This window comes from Rhinolophus ferrumequinum, chromosome 6, assembly GCF_004115265.2.
Source record: "Rhinolophus ferrumequinum isolate MPI-CBG mRhiFer1 chromosome 6, mRhiFer1_v1.p, whole genome shotgun sequence".
Classification (NCBI taxonomy): domain Eukaryota; kingdom Metazoa; phylum Chordata; class Mammalia; order Chiroptera; family Rhinolophidae; genus Rhinolophus; species Rhinolophus ferrumequinum.
In genome coordinates, this window is record NC_046289.1 from 45,497,867 (window position 1) to 45,515,471 (window position 17,605).

Genomic DNA, 17,605 nt, shown 5'->3' on the forward strand with positions numbered 1-17,605 from the left:
AGTTCCCAGGGGAGAAGCTCAAAACAGGAGGGTCAGAGGAAGAGGCTGTGGTGAGAAATGGTGCTGAAGAGGTAGGCAGGGGCCAGATCAGGAAAGACCTTACAGGCTGTGAGCAGGGAAGCCATTAGAAGGTTTTAAGCAAGGAATGGATACAATTATGATCACATTTGGTGTTCAGAAAAGTCACTCAGGCTCCTGGTTGGAGAATGGATTTAGGATTATTTTGGGGATTAAAAGAATCGATACAGTCATGCCCAGCACAGAGCAAATAGCTGATATGTTTCAGCTGCTATTATCACCATCATCACCACCATTATTTGTTTTTAATGGCCCAACAGAAGATATGAGCATACAAAGGAGACAGCAGGAATATCCAGGGAAATGTGTCATTGGAGCCAAAAAGGAGAGCTTGATGAGCAGTGTCAAACGCTGCTGAGCAGTCAAGATTATACCTGAGAAGTATCTATTGGATTTACTAAGTTGGAGATCACTGGTGAACTTGGCGGAAACATTTTCCAGTGTAGGAGGTGTGGACAAAGTCCAACTGCACAAACGTGAAATGTGGTGCATGGTTTCCAGGGGTTCTCGGGCAGTATTTATTTAAAACCTAGCCCTTTTTTCCTGAGTTTCTGCTCCACCTCCCCCCACCAAAATAAAAGGCAAAAAGAAAAACCTGATGTGACTGTGAAGCAGACAGTAAGCGTATGGGGACATGAGGATGAGAGAAGAATGCTTCTGCCCTCCAGGAGCTTCCAGGCTAGCAGGGAGCCACTGGACAGGTCCATTTTGATGGGGGAGGAAATGCCTGAGGTTTAGAGGGTAGGAGTGGGCAGGAGGGAAGACTAAGGCACGGCCACATTATGAGTTTCGTGGCCCTGGGCACTTGGGCTTTTGTAGGCCCCTTCCTCCTTAAAAAATACTTAGTTATATTGTATGACTACACTGGAATAAAGATACACATATTACTATTATATACTACAACATTTTCTTCCATTTAGAAGTTCATTTTCCCTTCTGATTGTAAAATAAATTAAAACATTTCCATAATGGGATTCTTAGGCACTGTGCCTACAATGCCTAGTGGACGAGTCAGCCCAGGAATAGGGTAATGGGGGATAGGATGAGAGCTCTGGGTACCTGGGAATGGAGAGGCAAGAAGGAGACAAACCCTAAAGACGCAGTTCTGTTGCACACTGACCCTCCATGTAAGGCAGATCCCACAGGCCAGCCAGCTCCAGGAAAGGGCGAATTTGGATGTTGGGAGTTCGGTAGGCTTATGCAGCAGACACCTTTTCATGGAGGAGGAAGAAGCAGAGTCCTTGCTGACAAACCCCCACTGGGCCAAGAGCTTCACCAGGCAGCTGATGGGAAGAGCCAGATGGTGGTTCAGTTGGAACCACCGCACATCAGAGCGCCAGCTGCCTTGGTCTTGTGAAAGTGACACACCATCAGCCCTCTGTCACTAATGTCATTGTTGGGGGGACAGCTTTGGGAAGGGTGGCAAGTGGACCTCCCACAGGTGCGGTACCTGCTTCTGAGAAGTGCTAAGAATGCCATAAGTTGTCACTTCCCACCACAAAGGGAAAGGGTTTTATCCGGTGGGTTTTTGGGTAAGCGGACATGTGTGGGAGAGAGACGTGGAGTACGGATGTGGTGCACTGTTGTTTCTGATTAACTCACTTCGTTAAACACTGGTTGTCTACCAAAGCAGGAGTGGATGGGGAGTTGGTGATTTAAAGAGCCCAATTCAGATATTTTTCTTTAGAACATGGCCCCATGCATCTGAACCCATTCCGGCCGCTAAGCCCAGGAGGTTTGTATTGGCTTGGAACCAGCAGCGCTCACCCTCCCTGTTGCCAGGGTGATTCTCGGGTGGGGAGTGGGACTGGATTCAGTTCCTCTCACACACAAAACAAACCCAGAACCATGGCCCTCCCTAAGTCCCCTCCACAGCCCCCACCCGTCCCCCCACTCCTCTCATCTCCACCCTGCCCCACCTCGTGAGTTTTCCATCTCTTGGCCTTTGTTTGTTTCTGCTTTTGTCAGTCTCTTTCCTCTGGATGGGTTTCTATTTATTTCCGAACTGTCTGGGGCTGTGCACCATGGAGACAGTGTCCCTGGCTGCCCCTAGCTCTGATCTGGTTAGAATAAGCCCCTCTCCTTTGCATGCATCTCCAACTTGACAATAGAAACGTCCAAAACAAATCACGACATTCTGAAGCAAGATAGAAACCACCATCTCCACCTCCTCCTGCTGGCATTCTTGTCCACCTGGAAAGGGTTTTTAGCAAATTTCCAGTGTTCCACTGTAGTGTCTCTATAGTGCAGCCCTGAAAAGGGAAGCAACATTTACTGACTACCTACTGTATACCAGCTACTTGGTGTTAAAAATCTGGTGGTGAAGATGATGTTTCCTGCATTAAAATTCAACTGCAAACTGCTTAAGGGCAGGGCCCAGGTACATATACCCAAGTATCTAAAATACAGTGGATACTCAAGAAAAAATTGTTGAGTGGATAAATGTATGAAAGGATGCAAGAAACATCTCTGCCATAGCAGAAGGTAATGATTGAACATCAGCAAAGGGAATTGAAGTTGAGAAAAAATGCCTTGGCAAGACAGTGTGGGTAGATGAGAGTGTCAGAGAAGGTTGTAGACATGTGTTGCTTGATTTCAGCAAGTCCCATCTGCTTTCTGTCACCAGAAGTACCTTTGGGAGTAGTGAGGGGGATGGGCGGCACAGAGCCTTTTGTTCACTGAAAATGCAAGTGGTCCTGAGAGAGATTAAATTATTGATTTGATGCTTATTCATGCACACGTGTAAATGACTGATGACAAAGCCTTTCCTAAGGACAGGGTTTAGTAGTTGGGGGTGGTGGTGGTAAGAAAGAAACCACTGGAGATTCAAGGATGAGAGGCGCTTTCACCATGTGAGGGGGTGGGAGGAGAAAAAGAAGGCTGGGGCCACCAGAGTCAAACTCTCAAGACCCATTTGGCCCATGGAAGACCTCTGGGAAAAAACATGGGGTGCTGACAGAGCCTTCTACCGCTGACAACGTCGGTCAGTTCGATCAAACTTGCCCCTGGTGGGGCAGGAAGGAGACAAGGCCAGCCTGAATTCCAGGAAGTATGGATTGCAGACTGGTTTGAAGATGTTTTACTGTTCTTAAGCAAGTACAGTCTATACCAAATGGGCCCATAACACATTGCCTATCAGAAGGCTGTAGGGATTTAAAACCAGCACATCCAACTATATTTTTAGAGGGCTTGAGAATGCTTGAAAAGTATTTGTCATCTTAGTTCTTTGACCATTGATTTCCTTTGGATGATCTCTTGTTCTTGTTGCCCACAGTCCATTCACCTTCTTGGTACCATACATACCCCAGCTTCCCTCTGGGAAACCAACCTCTTTTCCACTCTCATTTAGATCTTGGTAAAGCTGACTGCCCCTTCTATCCACACACTCTAGAGGGTGGAGTAGTGGCTCAGCTTCAATGATTGGTTCAGACACGGGCACGTGACCCAGAGTCTACAAGGAGATTTTTGCTGGGGCTGCTGGGAAACAGGCACATGCATTTCCCCTGGTCCTCAATGTGAGAAGCTGGCTCTGCTGCTGCTGTATTGCTGCCATGTGAAGCCTCAGACTGACACCAACACAGTGGAAAGCAGAGCCAAGAGAGGAAGAGAAGCTGAGTCCTGATGATGTTTGAGTACTGAATCCAGTCGTGCCTAAAGCCAGACTTCTCACTTATGTGACCAATAAATTCCTTTTTGTTTAACAGTTTAAATTGGACCTTGTGGGGAATAAAACAGGGAGGGGTCCTTAACTGATACCCTTTGTCATCCTGGAATTTCATTATTTTTGGTGTAAACCCTTTGTTAAATGTAGAGGGATGTGAATTCCAAATGAATGAGTTGGGATTGATGCAGTTTGTCCTGGCCCCTGGACTATCCCCACAAGGCACACAAACCTGGGCAAAATGAGAGATGGGCAAAACACACAAAACCCCCACTATGTTCTGGGGACTTCTGTGGCCTCAGCATCAAGGTGCCTCCTTGGGTCAGCTTGGACTTGTCTGCATAAAGGGGCCCCCAGGGCTCTCTGAGATCTGCGAGCAGCCATGGGTAGATGTGAGCGGCATAGGGGTTATAAGCTACACTGGAAGGACCTGGCCCTCAGGAAAACCAGAGGTTGGCTCTACACCAATAGAAAGATTGAGAGAGAAAGGGGCTACCATTTATCACGTGCCTCCTGCATGATGGGCACATTGAAAGAATTATCTCCTTTCATCCTCACAGTATCCTCGTGAGGCAGATACTATAATAGTTATTTTACTAGAGAAGAAACAGGCTTGGAGAAGTGACTTGCCCAAGACGAAAAGGCCTGTAAAAGGCAGCAACTAAGCTGACTCTAGAGCTGGAATAATAAGGAAGACCTGCAGTGCAAGGCCACAGCTAGAGGGGCTGCCTGAGCAAAAAGGATCTAGGCCGGAGGTGTAGGGAGGCCGGAGTGGGCCAGGGGATGCAAAATGAGCTCCTTTCCCAGGCTAAGGCCGTTAAGGCAGTTAGCTCTGCCATGTCTCATAAGCAAGGGGCACCTGGGAGGCTGCGAGTGGGACCATGGGAAACCTTCCCTCACGCCCACACTATTAACAAGAGCCCTGGGCTCAGCTCCATTCACCTTTCCAGCCCCTTCACGGCAGACCCAGGAGGTAAGCTCCGAGGTGCGTGTGATGCTGAATGTGGGGCAGGGAGGGGCAGCTCCTCCTTGGCATACCCCCTCCCCATCTGTTTAGAGCTCGAGCCATCAGCCTGCTCTGATTAAGTTGACTTTTTCAAGCCCTCACATCCAGGAGCTGCCAGCAGCCAAATCCCCCTGATTGTCTGAGATGTTCCCAACATCAGAGAATAAACAGTCTCCCCTGTCCAGCCAGCTGTGCCGAGCAGCATTCCTGTCTCCCTGCCCGGCTGGGTGGGGCTGCAGCCCTGTGTCCACCTCCAGCAGAGGCCTAGGGGACATGGTGAGTGGGTGGAAGGGAGAGGAGGTCGCCGTCTGTCTCCAGACCACATAGGACATTCCCTCCCCTGAGTTCCCATTTCGCCCCAGGCCAGGCATCTCAGCCTCAAGCCACTCCCTGCACAGCTCTGTAATTATGACTGTGTGACTAAAGAGGAGGCCCACACCAGGCCGCGGTACCTGAGGTCAAGCCCCTTCACCTTTGCCCAGGGGCTACCTGGAAAATTTGAGACTCCTGCATCCTTCTAGCTAGCTCTGAAGTGATCACACCCAAATGGCTCATTTTAGAGAGGTGGACACCCTGAGTCAGCAGGAGAAGTGGGACAAGACCCCAGGCCTTTCATTGCTCTCCACTGCCTCGGGACACTGGATGCTGTGGCTAGAATGACGTTAGGGGCTCTGAGTGAGAGGGGCGGCCCATGTTTTTGCAGAGGAGCAGAGGTGTTTTCATCCTACGCCTGTTTTGGAGATCAGGCTTGAGGCCACGCGGTTTCCTGCGGAAGCAAGGCTTCTGGAAAAGCGCTGTTCACCAGCTCCTCCTAAATCATCTTGTTGGGAGCAGAGCTGGGGCAGCAGGACCTGAGTGGTGTTCTACACTGTCCAGAGTCCAGCGCCAGTCTGGGCTTGGCCAGGCCATGGGAGGCAGCCTGGGAAGGAGGGCAGAGTGTTTGGGAAGGCGGAGCCCCCCAGCACACACCGTGTGTTTCTCTGCCCTAGCACTCTGGTCGGGAACTGCGGGGGAGGAAAGAGAGCAGCCTTTCTCAGCCAGTGTGCAAAAGAAATTCCTCCAGGAACCCTTCTGGCTGGGGATAGCCCAGGCGCGGGGGTGAGGCAGACAGTGTGGGAGCCCGGGGCGGCCCAGGGGTCTCTGCGGACAGGTGTCTCACTCCCCATCTGTCTCAGACCTCCAGCTTGGTCTCTATCTAGCTGTGTGTATCAGTGTGGATTCGTGCGACTGTTCTGAGTTTGTAAGTGTAGGCAGCTGCATTTCTGGTTGGAGCTGGGTTTCTTGGTGGGAAAGTGTGTATGTCCATGTTTGCCTGCATATGTTTGTGTCCACTTCTGTGTAAACTCACGTCTGTGGGCCTCTATGTCTTTGCATAGATGAGTGGGTCTATGCCTGCCTACACGTGTCAAGGGAGTACGCATGTGAGCGTTTAGGTTATTTTGGAGTAAACATGTACCTGTCCTTCTAGCTGCAAATTTCGGCATGTGTGTCTCTGGGAGCGTGGGCATATATTGATTAATAATTTGTCAGTGTGTCCTTGAAAGTATGTATGCGTGTCTATTTACATTTGTGCAGCAGCATTCATTCACACATTCATTGATTCATTCAAAAAGTGATATGCTCATTTACCAACAGGAATCTTTACAGTGCTCGCTCTGTGACTGGCCCCACATTGGGAATTTAGAGAGGTGTCCAGGGCAGCTCCTAACATTTTTAAGACCCAGGGCAAGAGTACAAATGAAGGCTTATATTCTTGTGTCCAAATATTTAAATAGTATATGTCAAAACAACAAACTGCTAAGGAAAATACTCAATCCTAATAACCCAGAGAGCTGGGTTTGATTTAATAATAACCCAGAGCCTCTGAGTTCTGTGCTGGAACTTCGCAGCACGGCCTCTTTGTTCCCCTTCCTGGTTCTGTCCTTGCATACATGTGTTACTCCTCACACGTGTCCAAACTACATACATGCATCCACAAACAGCTGCCCTTTGGCCAGTCTGGGCTTAGGAGTGCCCCACTATTGACAAAGTCTGTCCAAATGGCTCCAAAAGGGAAATCATGGAGTCCCACGTACCTGATTGGTAATCCAAGAGGAAGGTGTGGGCTTCTGGTGGGCCCATTCCCTTGGTCCCAGGGACTTCTCACTGTAGGGTGGAGTGTAGCCAGAATAAAGCTAGAGTGTAGCCATCTAAAGTGTGGGCCCAGGGTAAGGGCCCTTTTTGCCTGTTTCTGCATGGAACTTGCAATCTGGAAAAGAATCTCAGCACGTAAAGAGAGGAGAACAATACAATATGTGGGTGTAGTGCCTGTGTGTGTATCTTTGCTTGTGTATCCAGGTCCCTGCTTGTTTGCCTGTGTGGATATCTGGATGTGTCTATGTGTGTGTTTCTCTGCTTGTTCACCTTTGTCTGTCTTGTCGCCTAGAGGGCAAAGCCTGTGGCTCTCTTCCCACCCTTCTCTCACCTGGGTTGATTTAGGACTATGAGACAGGCCGGGATGGTAGGGGGTCACTGAGCTGAGTCCCAGCCACCGTTCTGTGCTCAGTTTAGACTCACTCTGTGATCTGGCCTTAGTTTCCTCATCTGCAGAATGGACGGGCTAGATCACCATGCATTTAACTTACAGGCCTCGCTTGATTTACAGAAGGAGTATGATTGATTTCCTGAGTTGATTACTTTCTAGAAGTCAAACTGAGATATGCCTAATTGTAGAAGCTCTGGGTTTAGATAGAACTGGGTTTGAATCCCAGATCTGCCATATACAAGCTGTGTCTCTTCTAGAGTTACTTAATCTCCCTCAGAGTTGTGAGGATTCAATAAGATTATGTGTGTCAAGTGTTGACTATCATGCCAGGCTCACAGATATTCAATAAATATTAGCTTCTGTCCTTATCTAGGGCGTTTCCAACTTTCGAACCTTATAAATTCTGGGTTCAGTAGACATTTTGACTAATTGAAATCATTGGAACCACATGTTTAGGGAGCTCTGGCCCTGTCTTGGCTGGGGGTGGTGTGTGAGGACAGTTGGGTGAGAAAATCTAGCCCTTCCTTTAGTGGCTTCTAAGAAGCTGCCAAGTCAGATCTGTGTGTGAGACGCTCCCTCTACCTCATTATCCGATAGGGACCCTTGACATTTTCTCAGTCTTATGTAAGCACTGTGAAAAACAGGTTCAATGCCCTCCTCTGACCTGGGTTTGCCCCTGAGCCCCTCCTTGGTGCCGCAGGACGCTGAGCTAAGTAGGATGAGGACACAGGACAGAGCTGAGTCAGATAAGGCCTCAGGCTCCCCGACATGTCTGGGCCTGCCTGACCAGCCCCAATAGTGGGCAGATCCAGCTATGCAGAAGGCACCTGTCTCAATGATTGATCTTTCTGGGAGTGACTTGCTCTGCTTCTGGCACAGATGGCCTTAGGAAGCCCCGGGGAGACTGAGGAGACCTCCATGCCCTTGTCCCCTCAAGGCCCCTGGAACAGCTGAGTCGCCGCAGGAACAACATGAAGAGAGTGGGGAGGTCTGGTGATGGGCCCTCTCAACCAGGACTGTTGGGGGTGACCATCTTGGGAATCCACCGGAGCCTGTGAAAACTGGTGGTTCTTGGGCTCTCCTGAAATATCCCTGACCTGGAGGGACGGAGGAAGGGGCTAGAGCCTAGCCAGGGTGCTGAGTTGGGAAATGATCTGAGTATGAGATCAGGGTGGCTGAGGCCCTGAGAGAGGCAGCAGAGCGTCTGCCTTGGGGTCGTGCCGGCCATCCCTTTGACCCCCACCCCCAACACCCACATGCGTGAGTGAGAATTGGTTTGATGATCTCCCAGCTCCAAGGATTACTGGAAAGGTAGGAGCAACTTAACCCGCAAAAGGCTCTTTTGGGGGTCATTGTGATCTCTCCCCACCATCTCTAGGCTGCTCTATTTGGGACCAGAACTGGGAATTTTCCTCTTGAAAAAAAAAATTCAAAGCAAGGGAGCAAGTGGTGGGTTGAGGCCAAAATAATGTGTTTAAGGAAATTTCTGCTTCATGCTGGCTAGGACAGGGAATGTCTGGTCAAAGAGCTGCTGACGGCCAGGGTCTCTGTAAGTAAACAGACTGCCTCTGATGGCCTCCCTGAGCTCATTTCCCTCAGCAGTGTGCGAGGAAGATGATGTCACCAGAGCAGGGCCTCCTGGTCATGGAGTTTGTCAGTGAGCAGGATGGAGGCTCAGTGATTGCCGACAGCCTGGGTGCTCCTGCCTGGTTATAGCAAACAGCTGGCTTCCTACACAAGTGACTCTGACACTTTCCTACACATAGTCATCTATGATGGGACTCTCGCCACATCCATGACCCCATAGCTAAGGGTGTTCCTGGGGAAGCCTGGGATTAACTGTGAAGTTGCCAGCATCCATGCAAGTCCTCCTCAGGTCTATGGAGAGGGCCACCTAGGCTGGGTTCAGTTGCAAGGAGTAGTCCCTGGAGGTACAGACCCATGTCCTGCCCCCATGCAGAGTGGCAACGTGCACCAGAGCCTGTCTCCTGAAGCCAGGCAGCTTCAGTGGGGCAGTTTCCATGAGCAGAGGGCACAAGGTCAGGGGCGGTTGGGCGCTGGGGTAGGGAAGAAGCCACAAAGCCCTCTCTGTGTCTCCTGCACAGGCTCTTCCTGAGCACGGAAGTCACCAGGTAAGACTTTTATGGGGTTTGGAAGCCCTACAGCAGAGTGGCTGAGTTGCAGCTGCCAAAGGTTGGGCCAGGCTCTGCAGCCTCCCCCTCTTCACTTCCTGGCAGGGTAATGGGGAACAGTGAGCCTCCAAGCAGACAGGTAGGCTAGAAGCTTCTTGGGGGTGTGCCTCAGCCTTTCACTTCTTTGTGTCCCCCAGAATTCTGGGCTCACTTCACAGGGCACTCATCAGTCACACAGACCCACCCCACAGATCAACCAGACCGCTCAATGCCTGCCTGACCTACTCTAGGCTGACCGAAAACCTCAGATTGACCAGTAGGCTCACAGAAGACCCACTGCCTGCCTCATGTGCAGCCTGACCAACCAATAGGCCAACCTACTAATTTAGTCTACTTACTCAAAAAAATAGTAATCGAATATCACATTTGTGCCAGGTCATATGCTGGGTGCAGGGGATATAGCAGTGAACAAGATAGATAAGATGCCCGCTCTTGGAGAGCTGACAATAAGCAAACAAAACAATGACAGCGTGTGGTTATATATTATGAAGGAAATAAACAGGACTCCGTGGGATTGAGAATCCAGCAGGCCCAGATGAGGTAATGATCAGGGAAAATCTCTCTGACACATAAATCTGAGACCTGGGCAATGAGAATGAGAAAAAAAAGAACAACACACAAAAAAACCATGCAAAGCGCCTGTGGAAGTGCTTTCCAGATAGAGGGAAAAGAAATGCCAAAGTCTTGAGTTGGGGAAGAGCTTGGCATAATCTTGGAATAATCAGAAGACCAATGCAACTGGGACGCAGTAAGGGAGGGAAAGGTGGCATGTAGATGAGGTTGCAGGGGTGGGCAAGAGCAGACCACAGTGGGCCTTGTTAGCCACAGGAAGGATTTCTGTTGGTGTGAGCGGAAGATCCTGAGGGCTTTAAGCCAATGAGAAGGGTCTGGGTGGAGACAAAATTTGGAAGGTATTTGCAAAATAATGGCATTTGAAAGCCAAATGAATGGATGAGATCACAGAGGGAGAGAGAATAGACAAAGAAGAGGTCTGAGAGCTGAGCCTAGGATATTCCATCACTTAGAGGTCCCTTGAAGGAGCCGGTCAAGCTCGTCAGGAAGGAACAATAGGAGAAGTGCCCAAATGTACTAATTTCCTATGGTTGCTGTAACAAATTACCACAAATTGGGTGGCTTAAAACAGACAGAAATTTATTCTTTCACAGCTCTGGAGGCCAGAAGTTCAAAATCAGATCACTGGGCTGAAATCAAAGTGTCAGCAGGGTTGCACTCTCGGGAATAATCTGTTCTTTGACTCTTCCAGCTTCTGGCAGCTGTTGGCATTCCTTGACTGGTAACCACATCACTCCAATCTCCATGTCCACAGTCACATTACTTCCTCCTCTTCTGTCCATGTCAAAGCTCCCTCTGCCTCACCCTTATAAGGACATTTGCCCTAGGAGGACATTGTCTGAGGACATTACCCAGACAATTCAGGAGATCTCATCTCCAGATCCTTAACTTAATTACACTCATGAAGACCTTTTTTTTTTCTTTTTTTTTTTTTTTCACATTCACAGGTTCTGGGGATTGGGATGTGAACATATATTTTTGGGGGTCACAATTCAACCCACTACACCAACTGACTAATAGACTAAAGGAGTGACTGAGTGATGCAAGATGACAGGACTTCCTGTGCCTGGGAAGAGGGACTGAGGAGGTCAGTGTACATTGCGAGAGTCCAGCCTGGAGGTATAGGACCCAGGCTGCTGCTGGCTTAAGCTTGTGTGTGGGAGAGTCGCATGGAGAGGGGAAGTACTGCAGACAGACTAGAATCTCCCAGCTCTACCGGTCCTGACTCAGCATCTGGCAGAGGCCATCCATACAGCAGCCAAAGTGATCTTTAGAATGCAGATCTGTTCATATCACTCTCCAGTGAGTGACCCTTCAACAGCTTCTCCCAACTTTTAGGCCAAGGACCAATATCATCACCTGGATTACAAAATCTGGGGTCTTGGTCCCAGCCTAACTTGGCAGCTTTGTCTCCACCTCCTTCCTCTGCTATCTGTCTCCAGACACACTGGCTGCCTCTCAGGTCATGTTTTCTCCTGCCCTAGGGCCATAGCCTGTTGTTCCCTCCGCCTAGAAGGCTCTTCTTCAACCCACTTCACAGAGTTAGCATCCACTTATGTCTTGGCTCTCAACTCAGATGTCTCTTCTTGAGGGAATTCTTCTTTGGGTGCCTGGTCCAGATCACACAAATGTGTAATATAATTTCTCATGGCTTCCTTTCCTCATCTTCCACAGCACTATCAAAGTTTACAATTGTGTACATATTTGTAATAGTGTTTTTCTCCACCACTAGACCATAAGGTCAGGGTTTGTATGACCTATCACTCTGTCCCAAGTGCCTCATCCAGTGCTTGGCACTCAGAAGGGGTATGTGGTGATTTTAAAACATGTCTGCAAAAACATGTCTTCCCATGAAGAGACAGAGTTTAATTGACCTCCCTTTAAATATGGGCTGGTTGAATGACTTGCCTCTAGTTAACAGAATGTGGCAGAAATGATGTTGTTGAAATCATAAAAGGTAACATGGCTTCCTCCTGGCCTGCTCTCTTTTTGGATGTTCCTTTTCAGAACCCAGATGCTGTGCTGTGAGGATGCCCAGGCCACATAGAGAGGCCACATGTAGGTGTTTCAGCCAAAAGCCCCACTGAGAATTTAGCCTACAGCCAGCATCAACTGCCAGACATGCACTGAGGAAGGCTTTGAGATGATTCCAGCCTCAGCTGCCATCTGACTGGAACCATATGAGAGACCCTGAGCAAGAATTACCTAGTTTAGCCCAGTTACTCCGAGAACTGTGAGGGATAAAAATAAGTGATTGCTATTATTATATAAACCACTAAGTTTTGGTTTAATTTGTTATGTAATGGTAAATAGCTGGAACACAGTCCATCCAATAAATACTTATTGAATGAATAAGTGGAGAGGTCTGGTTGAGGGAATATTGCCTGTTCTTTAGCTCTGTGAAAGTTTTAGTTGGCAACTCTTAGGTTCTCTTTCCCCAAGAGGTCCTCGAGACCCTGGAAATCCCAATTCAGAAACTCAAAGGCCTGTACTCCTCATACTTACCCAAGGGGAGATAGGCTTATGGAAACTCTCTGTGTTGGGCAGAGAACATGGTGAGGCCATCAAAAGTTAGCTCTGGCAGGAACCTCAGAGACTATTCATGTCATTGGGGGTTCTTAAACTCCAGCATAGTTTCAGGGTCACAAAAACATACATGTTCTCTGGGTGTATGTATATTTCCTTGGGGAGAAGATCTCCAGGCTCTAATTTTTATCAGATTCTTAAAAGGTCTATGTCCCAATAGTGTTAAGAACTACTGATGTAGTCCAACTCTCTCAATTTCTAAGTTAAGAAACTGAGCATACTTCGTTTTCTGGTAAAAAGTGGACTAGTTACCTTAAATAAGTTTTCTTCTGAAAACAGTTCTGGATAAAAGACATCTTTTAAAAATGCACTGATGAGCTGTCAAGAAAGTGGGGAATCCTCAGGCCAAAATAAGAATCCAGAGAGGCAAGCTATGCAATGAAACTAACTTTTGCCTTGGAAACATTTTTAATTAATTAATGTATTAAAAAAAACCATATAACATGAGATCTACCCTCAACAAACGAAGTATACAGTACAATACTGTTAACTATAAGCACAGTGTTGTATAGAAGATCTCTAGAACTTTTTCATCTTGCATAGCTGAAACTTTAGCATTTTTATTTTTTTAACTCAATAAACTTGAACTTGAATATATGTGGCCTTGTGGAGGTGGAGTGATTTGAGAAAAACCAGTGGTGTGCTAGTAATTGGCTTTCCACCAAAGCAAAGACCCTGTTTTTAGTGTTTGCTGATTTCCATGGTAAAAACACTCCACAATGGCCAATTTCAAGCTATCGATGGTATCAACTGGCATGCAAAATTCCTGCACATTTGATTCTTCTGAGCTGGTAAGAGGCAGTTCCAGCATACCACTCAAGGAAACTCAGACCCCCTCTAAGGGGGGAAGGCTAATGGAACTTTCCCCGCATACGATTGGTACTTCAGTGAATGAATGAACTAGATATAGGTCCCACCACCTCCAACAGACTGAAAAGAAAAATGCCTACCTTAATTTCTCTATTCTCTGGAAAATATAAAGCATCCCCTGCACATTCATAACTGGAAGCCATACCTATGTGGATTTGAAGCCCAATTCACACTATTTAGGTGGTCTGAAATAGTTAAGCATTAATTTAAAGTAGGCCCAGTCTGGTAATGCCATAAGCATCTGATAAGTCAGATACAAAGCCACCTGGAAAAACCCACTTTTACCCCAAGCATCAAGAATTCCCACAGATAAAATTCCAAAGAAATGAGTAGCTCCTAGCTGAAAATCACAAAACATTCAGGGAAACAATGGACAGTGAAAACAAATCTGCATAGACTTCAAATGTTGGAATTATCAGACAAATAATATAAAATAATTTTGTTTAAAATGCTGAAGGAGTAAAAGAGAAGATTGGAAATTTGAGCAGGGAACAAGAAACTTTGAAGAAGGATCAAGTGTATTTGAACAATAAATAGAATGCCTCTTTAGAAATTTAAAATATCATAACTAAATCTGTAAATTCAATGGTTATGTTTGATAGAAGATTAGACATAACTGAATTATCAGACACAATAAAATTACAACTGGAAGGGAGACCTGAAGAAATTTTCTAAAATAGAAATACAAAGATAGAAAATATAAAAAAGTAATTAAAAGACATGGAAGATGGAGTGAAAAGGCCCAAGATACATATAACCAGAGATTCTAGAAGGAGAGGAGAATTGGGGACAGAAGTAATATTTGAGTTGGTGGCTAAGACTCATCCAGAAATCCATCAAACCACACATTCAAGAATCTCAGTAAATCCCCCTCCCCACCCAAATAAATGAAAAGAAATCCACAAGTGGATCCATCATAGTGAAAATGCAGAATACCAAAGAAAGAAATTATTAAGGACAGATTGTTTTCAAAGTAGTGACAATTAGACTAAAACAGCTGATTTCTTAAATAGCTGAAAGATAGTGGAATTACATCTTTAATGTGCTGAGAGACAATGACCATCAACCAAGAATTCTAAAACCAGTGACAAGATATTTTAAGAATAAAAAATAATGACATGATGAGATAAACAAAAACTGTATTTGCCATCAGCAGGCAGGCAGAAAGTGATTCCAGATGAAAGAAATGAAAGACAAGAAGGAATGTAAAGAAAAAAAAGTGGTATATATGAGCAAATTGAAACAAATATTGTATAAACAATAATAACAATTTCTTGTAGGCTTAAAAAAACAAGATACAATTCAAATACCTAAAAGCAACAATATATACTCATAAGCTATGAGAGGAATGATTAGAATTAACTCTAAGGTCCTTGTTTCATTTAAGAAAAAAATGAAAGACATTGATTAAATTTTGACTTAGACAAATAAAATATGCATATTAAAATTTCTAGTATAACCACTAAAATAACAAAAAAGGCATAATTTGCAAACTAGGAAAGTTAGAACATGGAATAAGAAAAAATAATCACGAAAGCAAGAAAGACTAGAAAAAGAAATCTAGAAAAGATTGGGGAAAATACAAAATAATAGAGTAGAAATGCATACATACATACGCACATAAATATATAAATTTTAATAAATATAAATGGACTAAATGTTTCAGTTAAAAGAAACAGATTGGTGGCCACACTAACCCATGCATTGACCTCATTGTTTTACAGGAATATGTTTATGGCTCCATTTTCTCCTCTATTGGGTAAGTTCCTCAAAGTTAGGGACTGTGCTTCATGCTTTTCTGTACCCCCAGCACCTAGCTCGGGGCCTGGTACATAGTAGAAGCTAAAAATATTTGTAGGATGAGTGCGTGAATACAGGTAATTTGTGGTGGAGGCACGGTTTAAGCCAGATTTTTCTGGCTTCAAAGCCTATTCACTTTCCACCTAGGATACCAGGCGATGGAGGCAGACTTGTTGAGACTGAAGTTTTTTCCAGCTTAGCAGTTCCCTGTTCCCTCTGTCATTGCTGAGGATATAGGTGCTTCTCTGGAGGCCATAACCCAGCCCAAGGAGCATAGGTCCTCCTGTGTCCACACTTAATGTGCTGTCCTTTCCATGTGCCCTCAGTTGGAAAAATAAAAAAAGACAACCTGAGCAGGACAGCGCTCCCTGAGGTGGAGATTGTGGCTTCTGCTCTTCCTGGATTCCTCTCTGGTGGACCTGCTCTTCCTCCTCCTTCCTGCCTTTGGAGGTGACCCCACATATTGCCTGTATCTCCCTCCCTCTCTTTTCCTCCTTCTGGCCAAGAGCCTGGGACACAGGCTGTGAGTAAACCTCAGAAAAACAGTGTCCCCAGCAAGTACCTGTTTTCAACCACAGCTCACTGCCGAAGTCACCTATGGAAGCTCTAGCCCTGGGGCTGCTCACTGCCCGGGACTAGAGCCCCCATAGGTGACTTCGGCAGTTGGTTTGAAGAACCTCTGGCCTGGGGAGGCTGAGTGCTCTGGCCTCCGCTGAGGGCCTGGACTTCGGCTGAAGCTCCCCAGGCAGGGTTGTGCCGCCCCTGAGAGAACCTGTTCTCTCTTCCTTTGTCCAAGACCTGCTGACTCTGGGATATGGTGCTGGGAGTGGACGCTGGTCATCATTGGGAGAAACCATATCTCTTTCCACTCCTTCCCTAAGGTGCCTGGCTCTCCAGCTGTTTTCTTCCTCTGGGCTGGAACCTCCTGCAGATCTTCTCAAGATGAGAAAAGCAGATGACACTGTCCCCACCAGGCCCCCAAACATCCTCTCCTCCCTCAGCACGGGGCATCTGGCTCTTTCCTCATTTAATTCTCTAGTGACAACTGCCTTTCACCCCAACATGCAGTGAGAAGGTGACGGGAACAGGGTGACCTTGACCCGCTAGTCCCACTCTCTGGATTCAGGGCCTGTGACTGGGGAGGGGATGCACCAACCCATAAGGCTGGGTCTCTCTGGGGAGAATCCAGCCTGCAGAGCAGAGGGGTCACCAAGGCAGGTGTGTGGGGTCCTGGCCTGGGACAGGGCTGGTGGCTCAGAGGCATCAGTCTGTGGCTAGGGCTGGCTTGGAAACTCTGAAGTCGCAGAGTGCACCTGCAGGACCCTCACCCGCCCTTTTCAGAGTGCTTTCCCTCCACCCCCTCAGTGGATTTCAGGCATCCACAGGGTCATATTTTCAGAGAAACAGGTGGTGTGGTGCCCTTGGTCATCAAAGCTGCAGCTGACGCCTGTCAAGAGTCCCGTTAGAAAGTGTTTTCCCCTCAGAGCGAGTGGTTCTCAGCTACGGTTGTGAGTGAAAATCACCTGAGAGCTTTTAAAAACACCACGTCCAAGCCATGCCCACACCAATTAAATCAGCACCTCTGAAGGAGGGCAAGTGCAGGCGTGTGTTTCAAAGCTCCCCAGAAGATCCGAATATGCAGCATTCGAACCTCACAAGGACCCTGAAAGACAGGTACCGTTTGTTACCTCAATATACAGGCAGGACATTGGGGCTCAGAGAGGTAAAACCACGTGGCCGAGGTCAGAGGACAAGTGGAAGGGGTGGGACTGGCGTCCCAGATGGAACCGAGCAGGTGGCCCCCTGCTTGCCGTGGATCCAGGCTTCTCGTGAGACCACGAGGCTTCAGGCCAGCCCAGGAGCTCCTCTTCTTTGGCTGGGAAGACATTTCTGTCACCTCTTTCTCCGAAGCGCTAGGCTGGGGCTCTTCCAAGCCCAGAACATGGTGGGTCACCCCTACTCACCCAGCTCCTTTCACTGGAAAGGCGTGCCCTTTGGTGAGGGAAGGATTCGTTTTTGAGGTGAAATGTTGTATAACAGGCAGGAACGGAAAATATGAAAAGACCATGGGCGCCAGCAAGGTTCAAGCCAGGGCCAGGAAGTTCAGAAAAGAGGAGGGAGGATCCCTGGAGTGGAGGCCCCAGGCTGTCAGAATCAGCTGGGCCCCCACGCCCTGTATCCTAGGCTGCCTCCATCTTCAGGATTAGGGCAAGTCTTGCCAAGGCCAGAGGAAGGTCCTGGAGTGGTGATCCCAAGTAGAAGGCCCCATGGGTGTATTCGGTTTGGTTTACTCCGAATTCCAGAAGTGGGGGTAG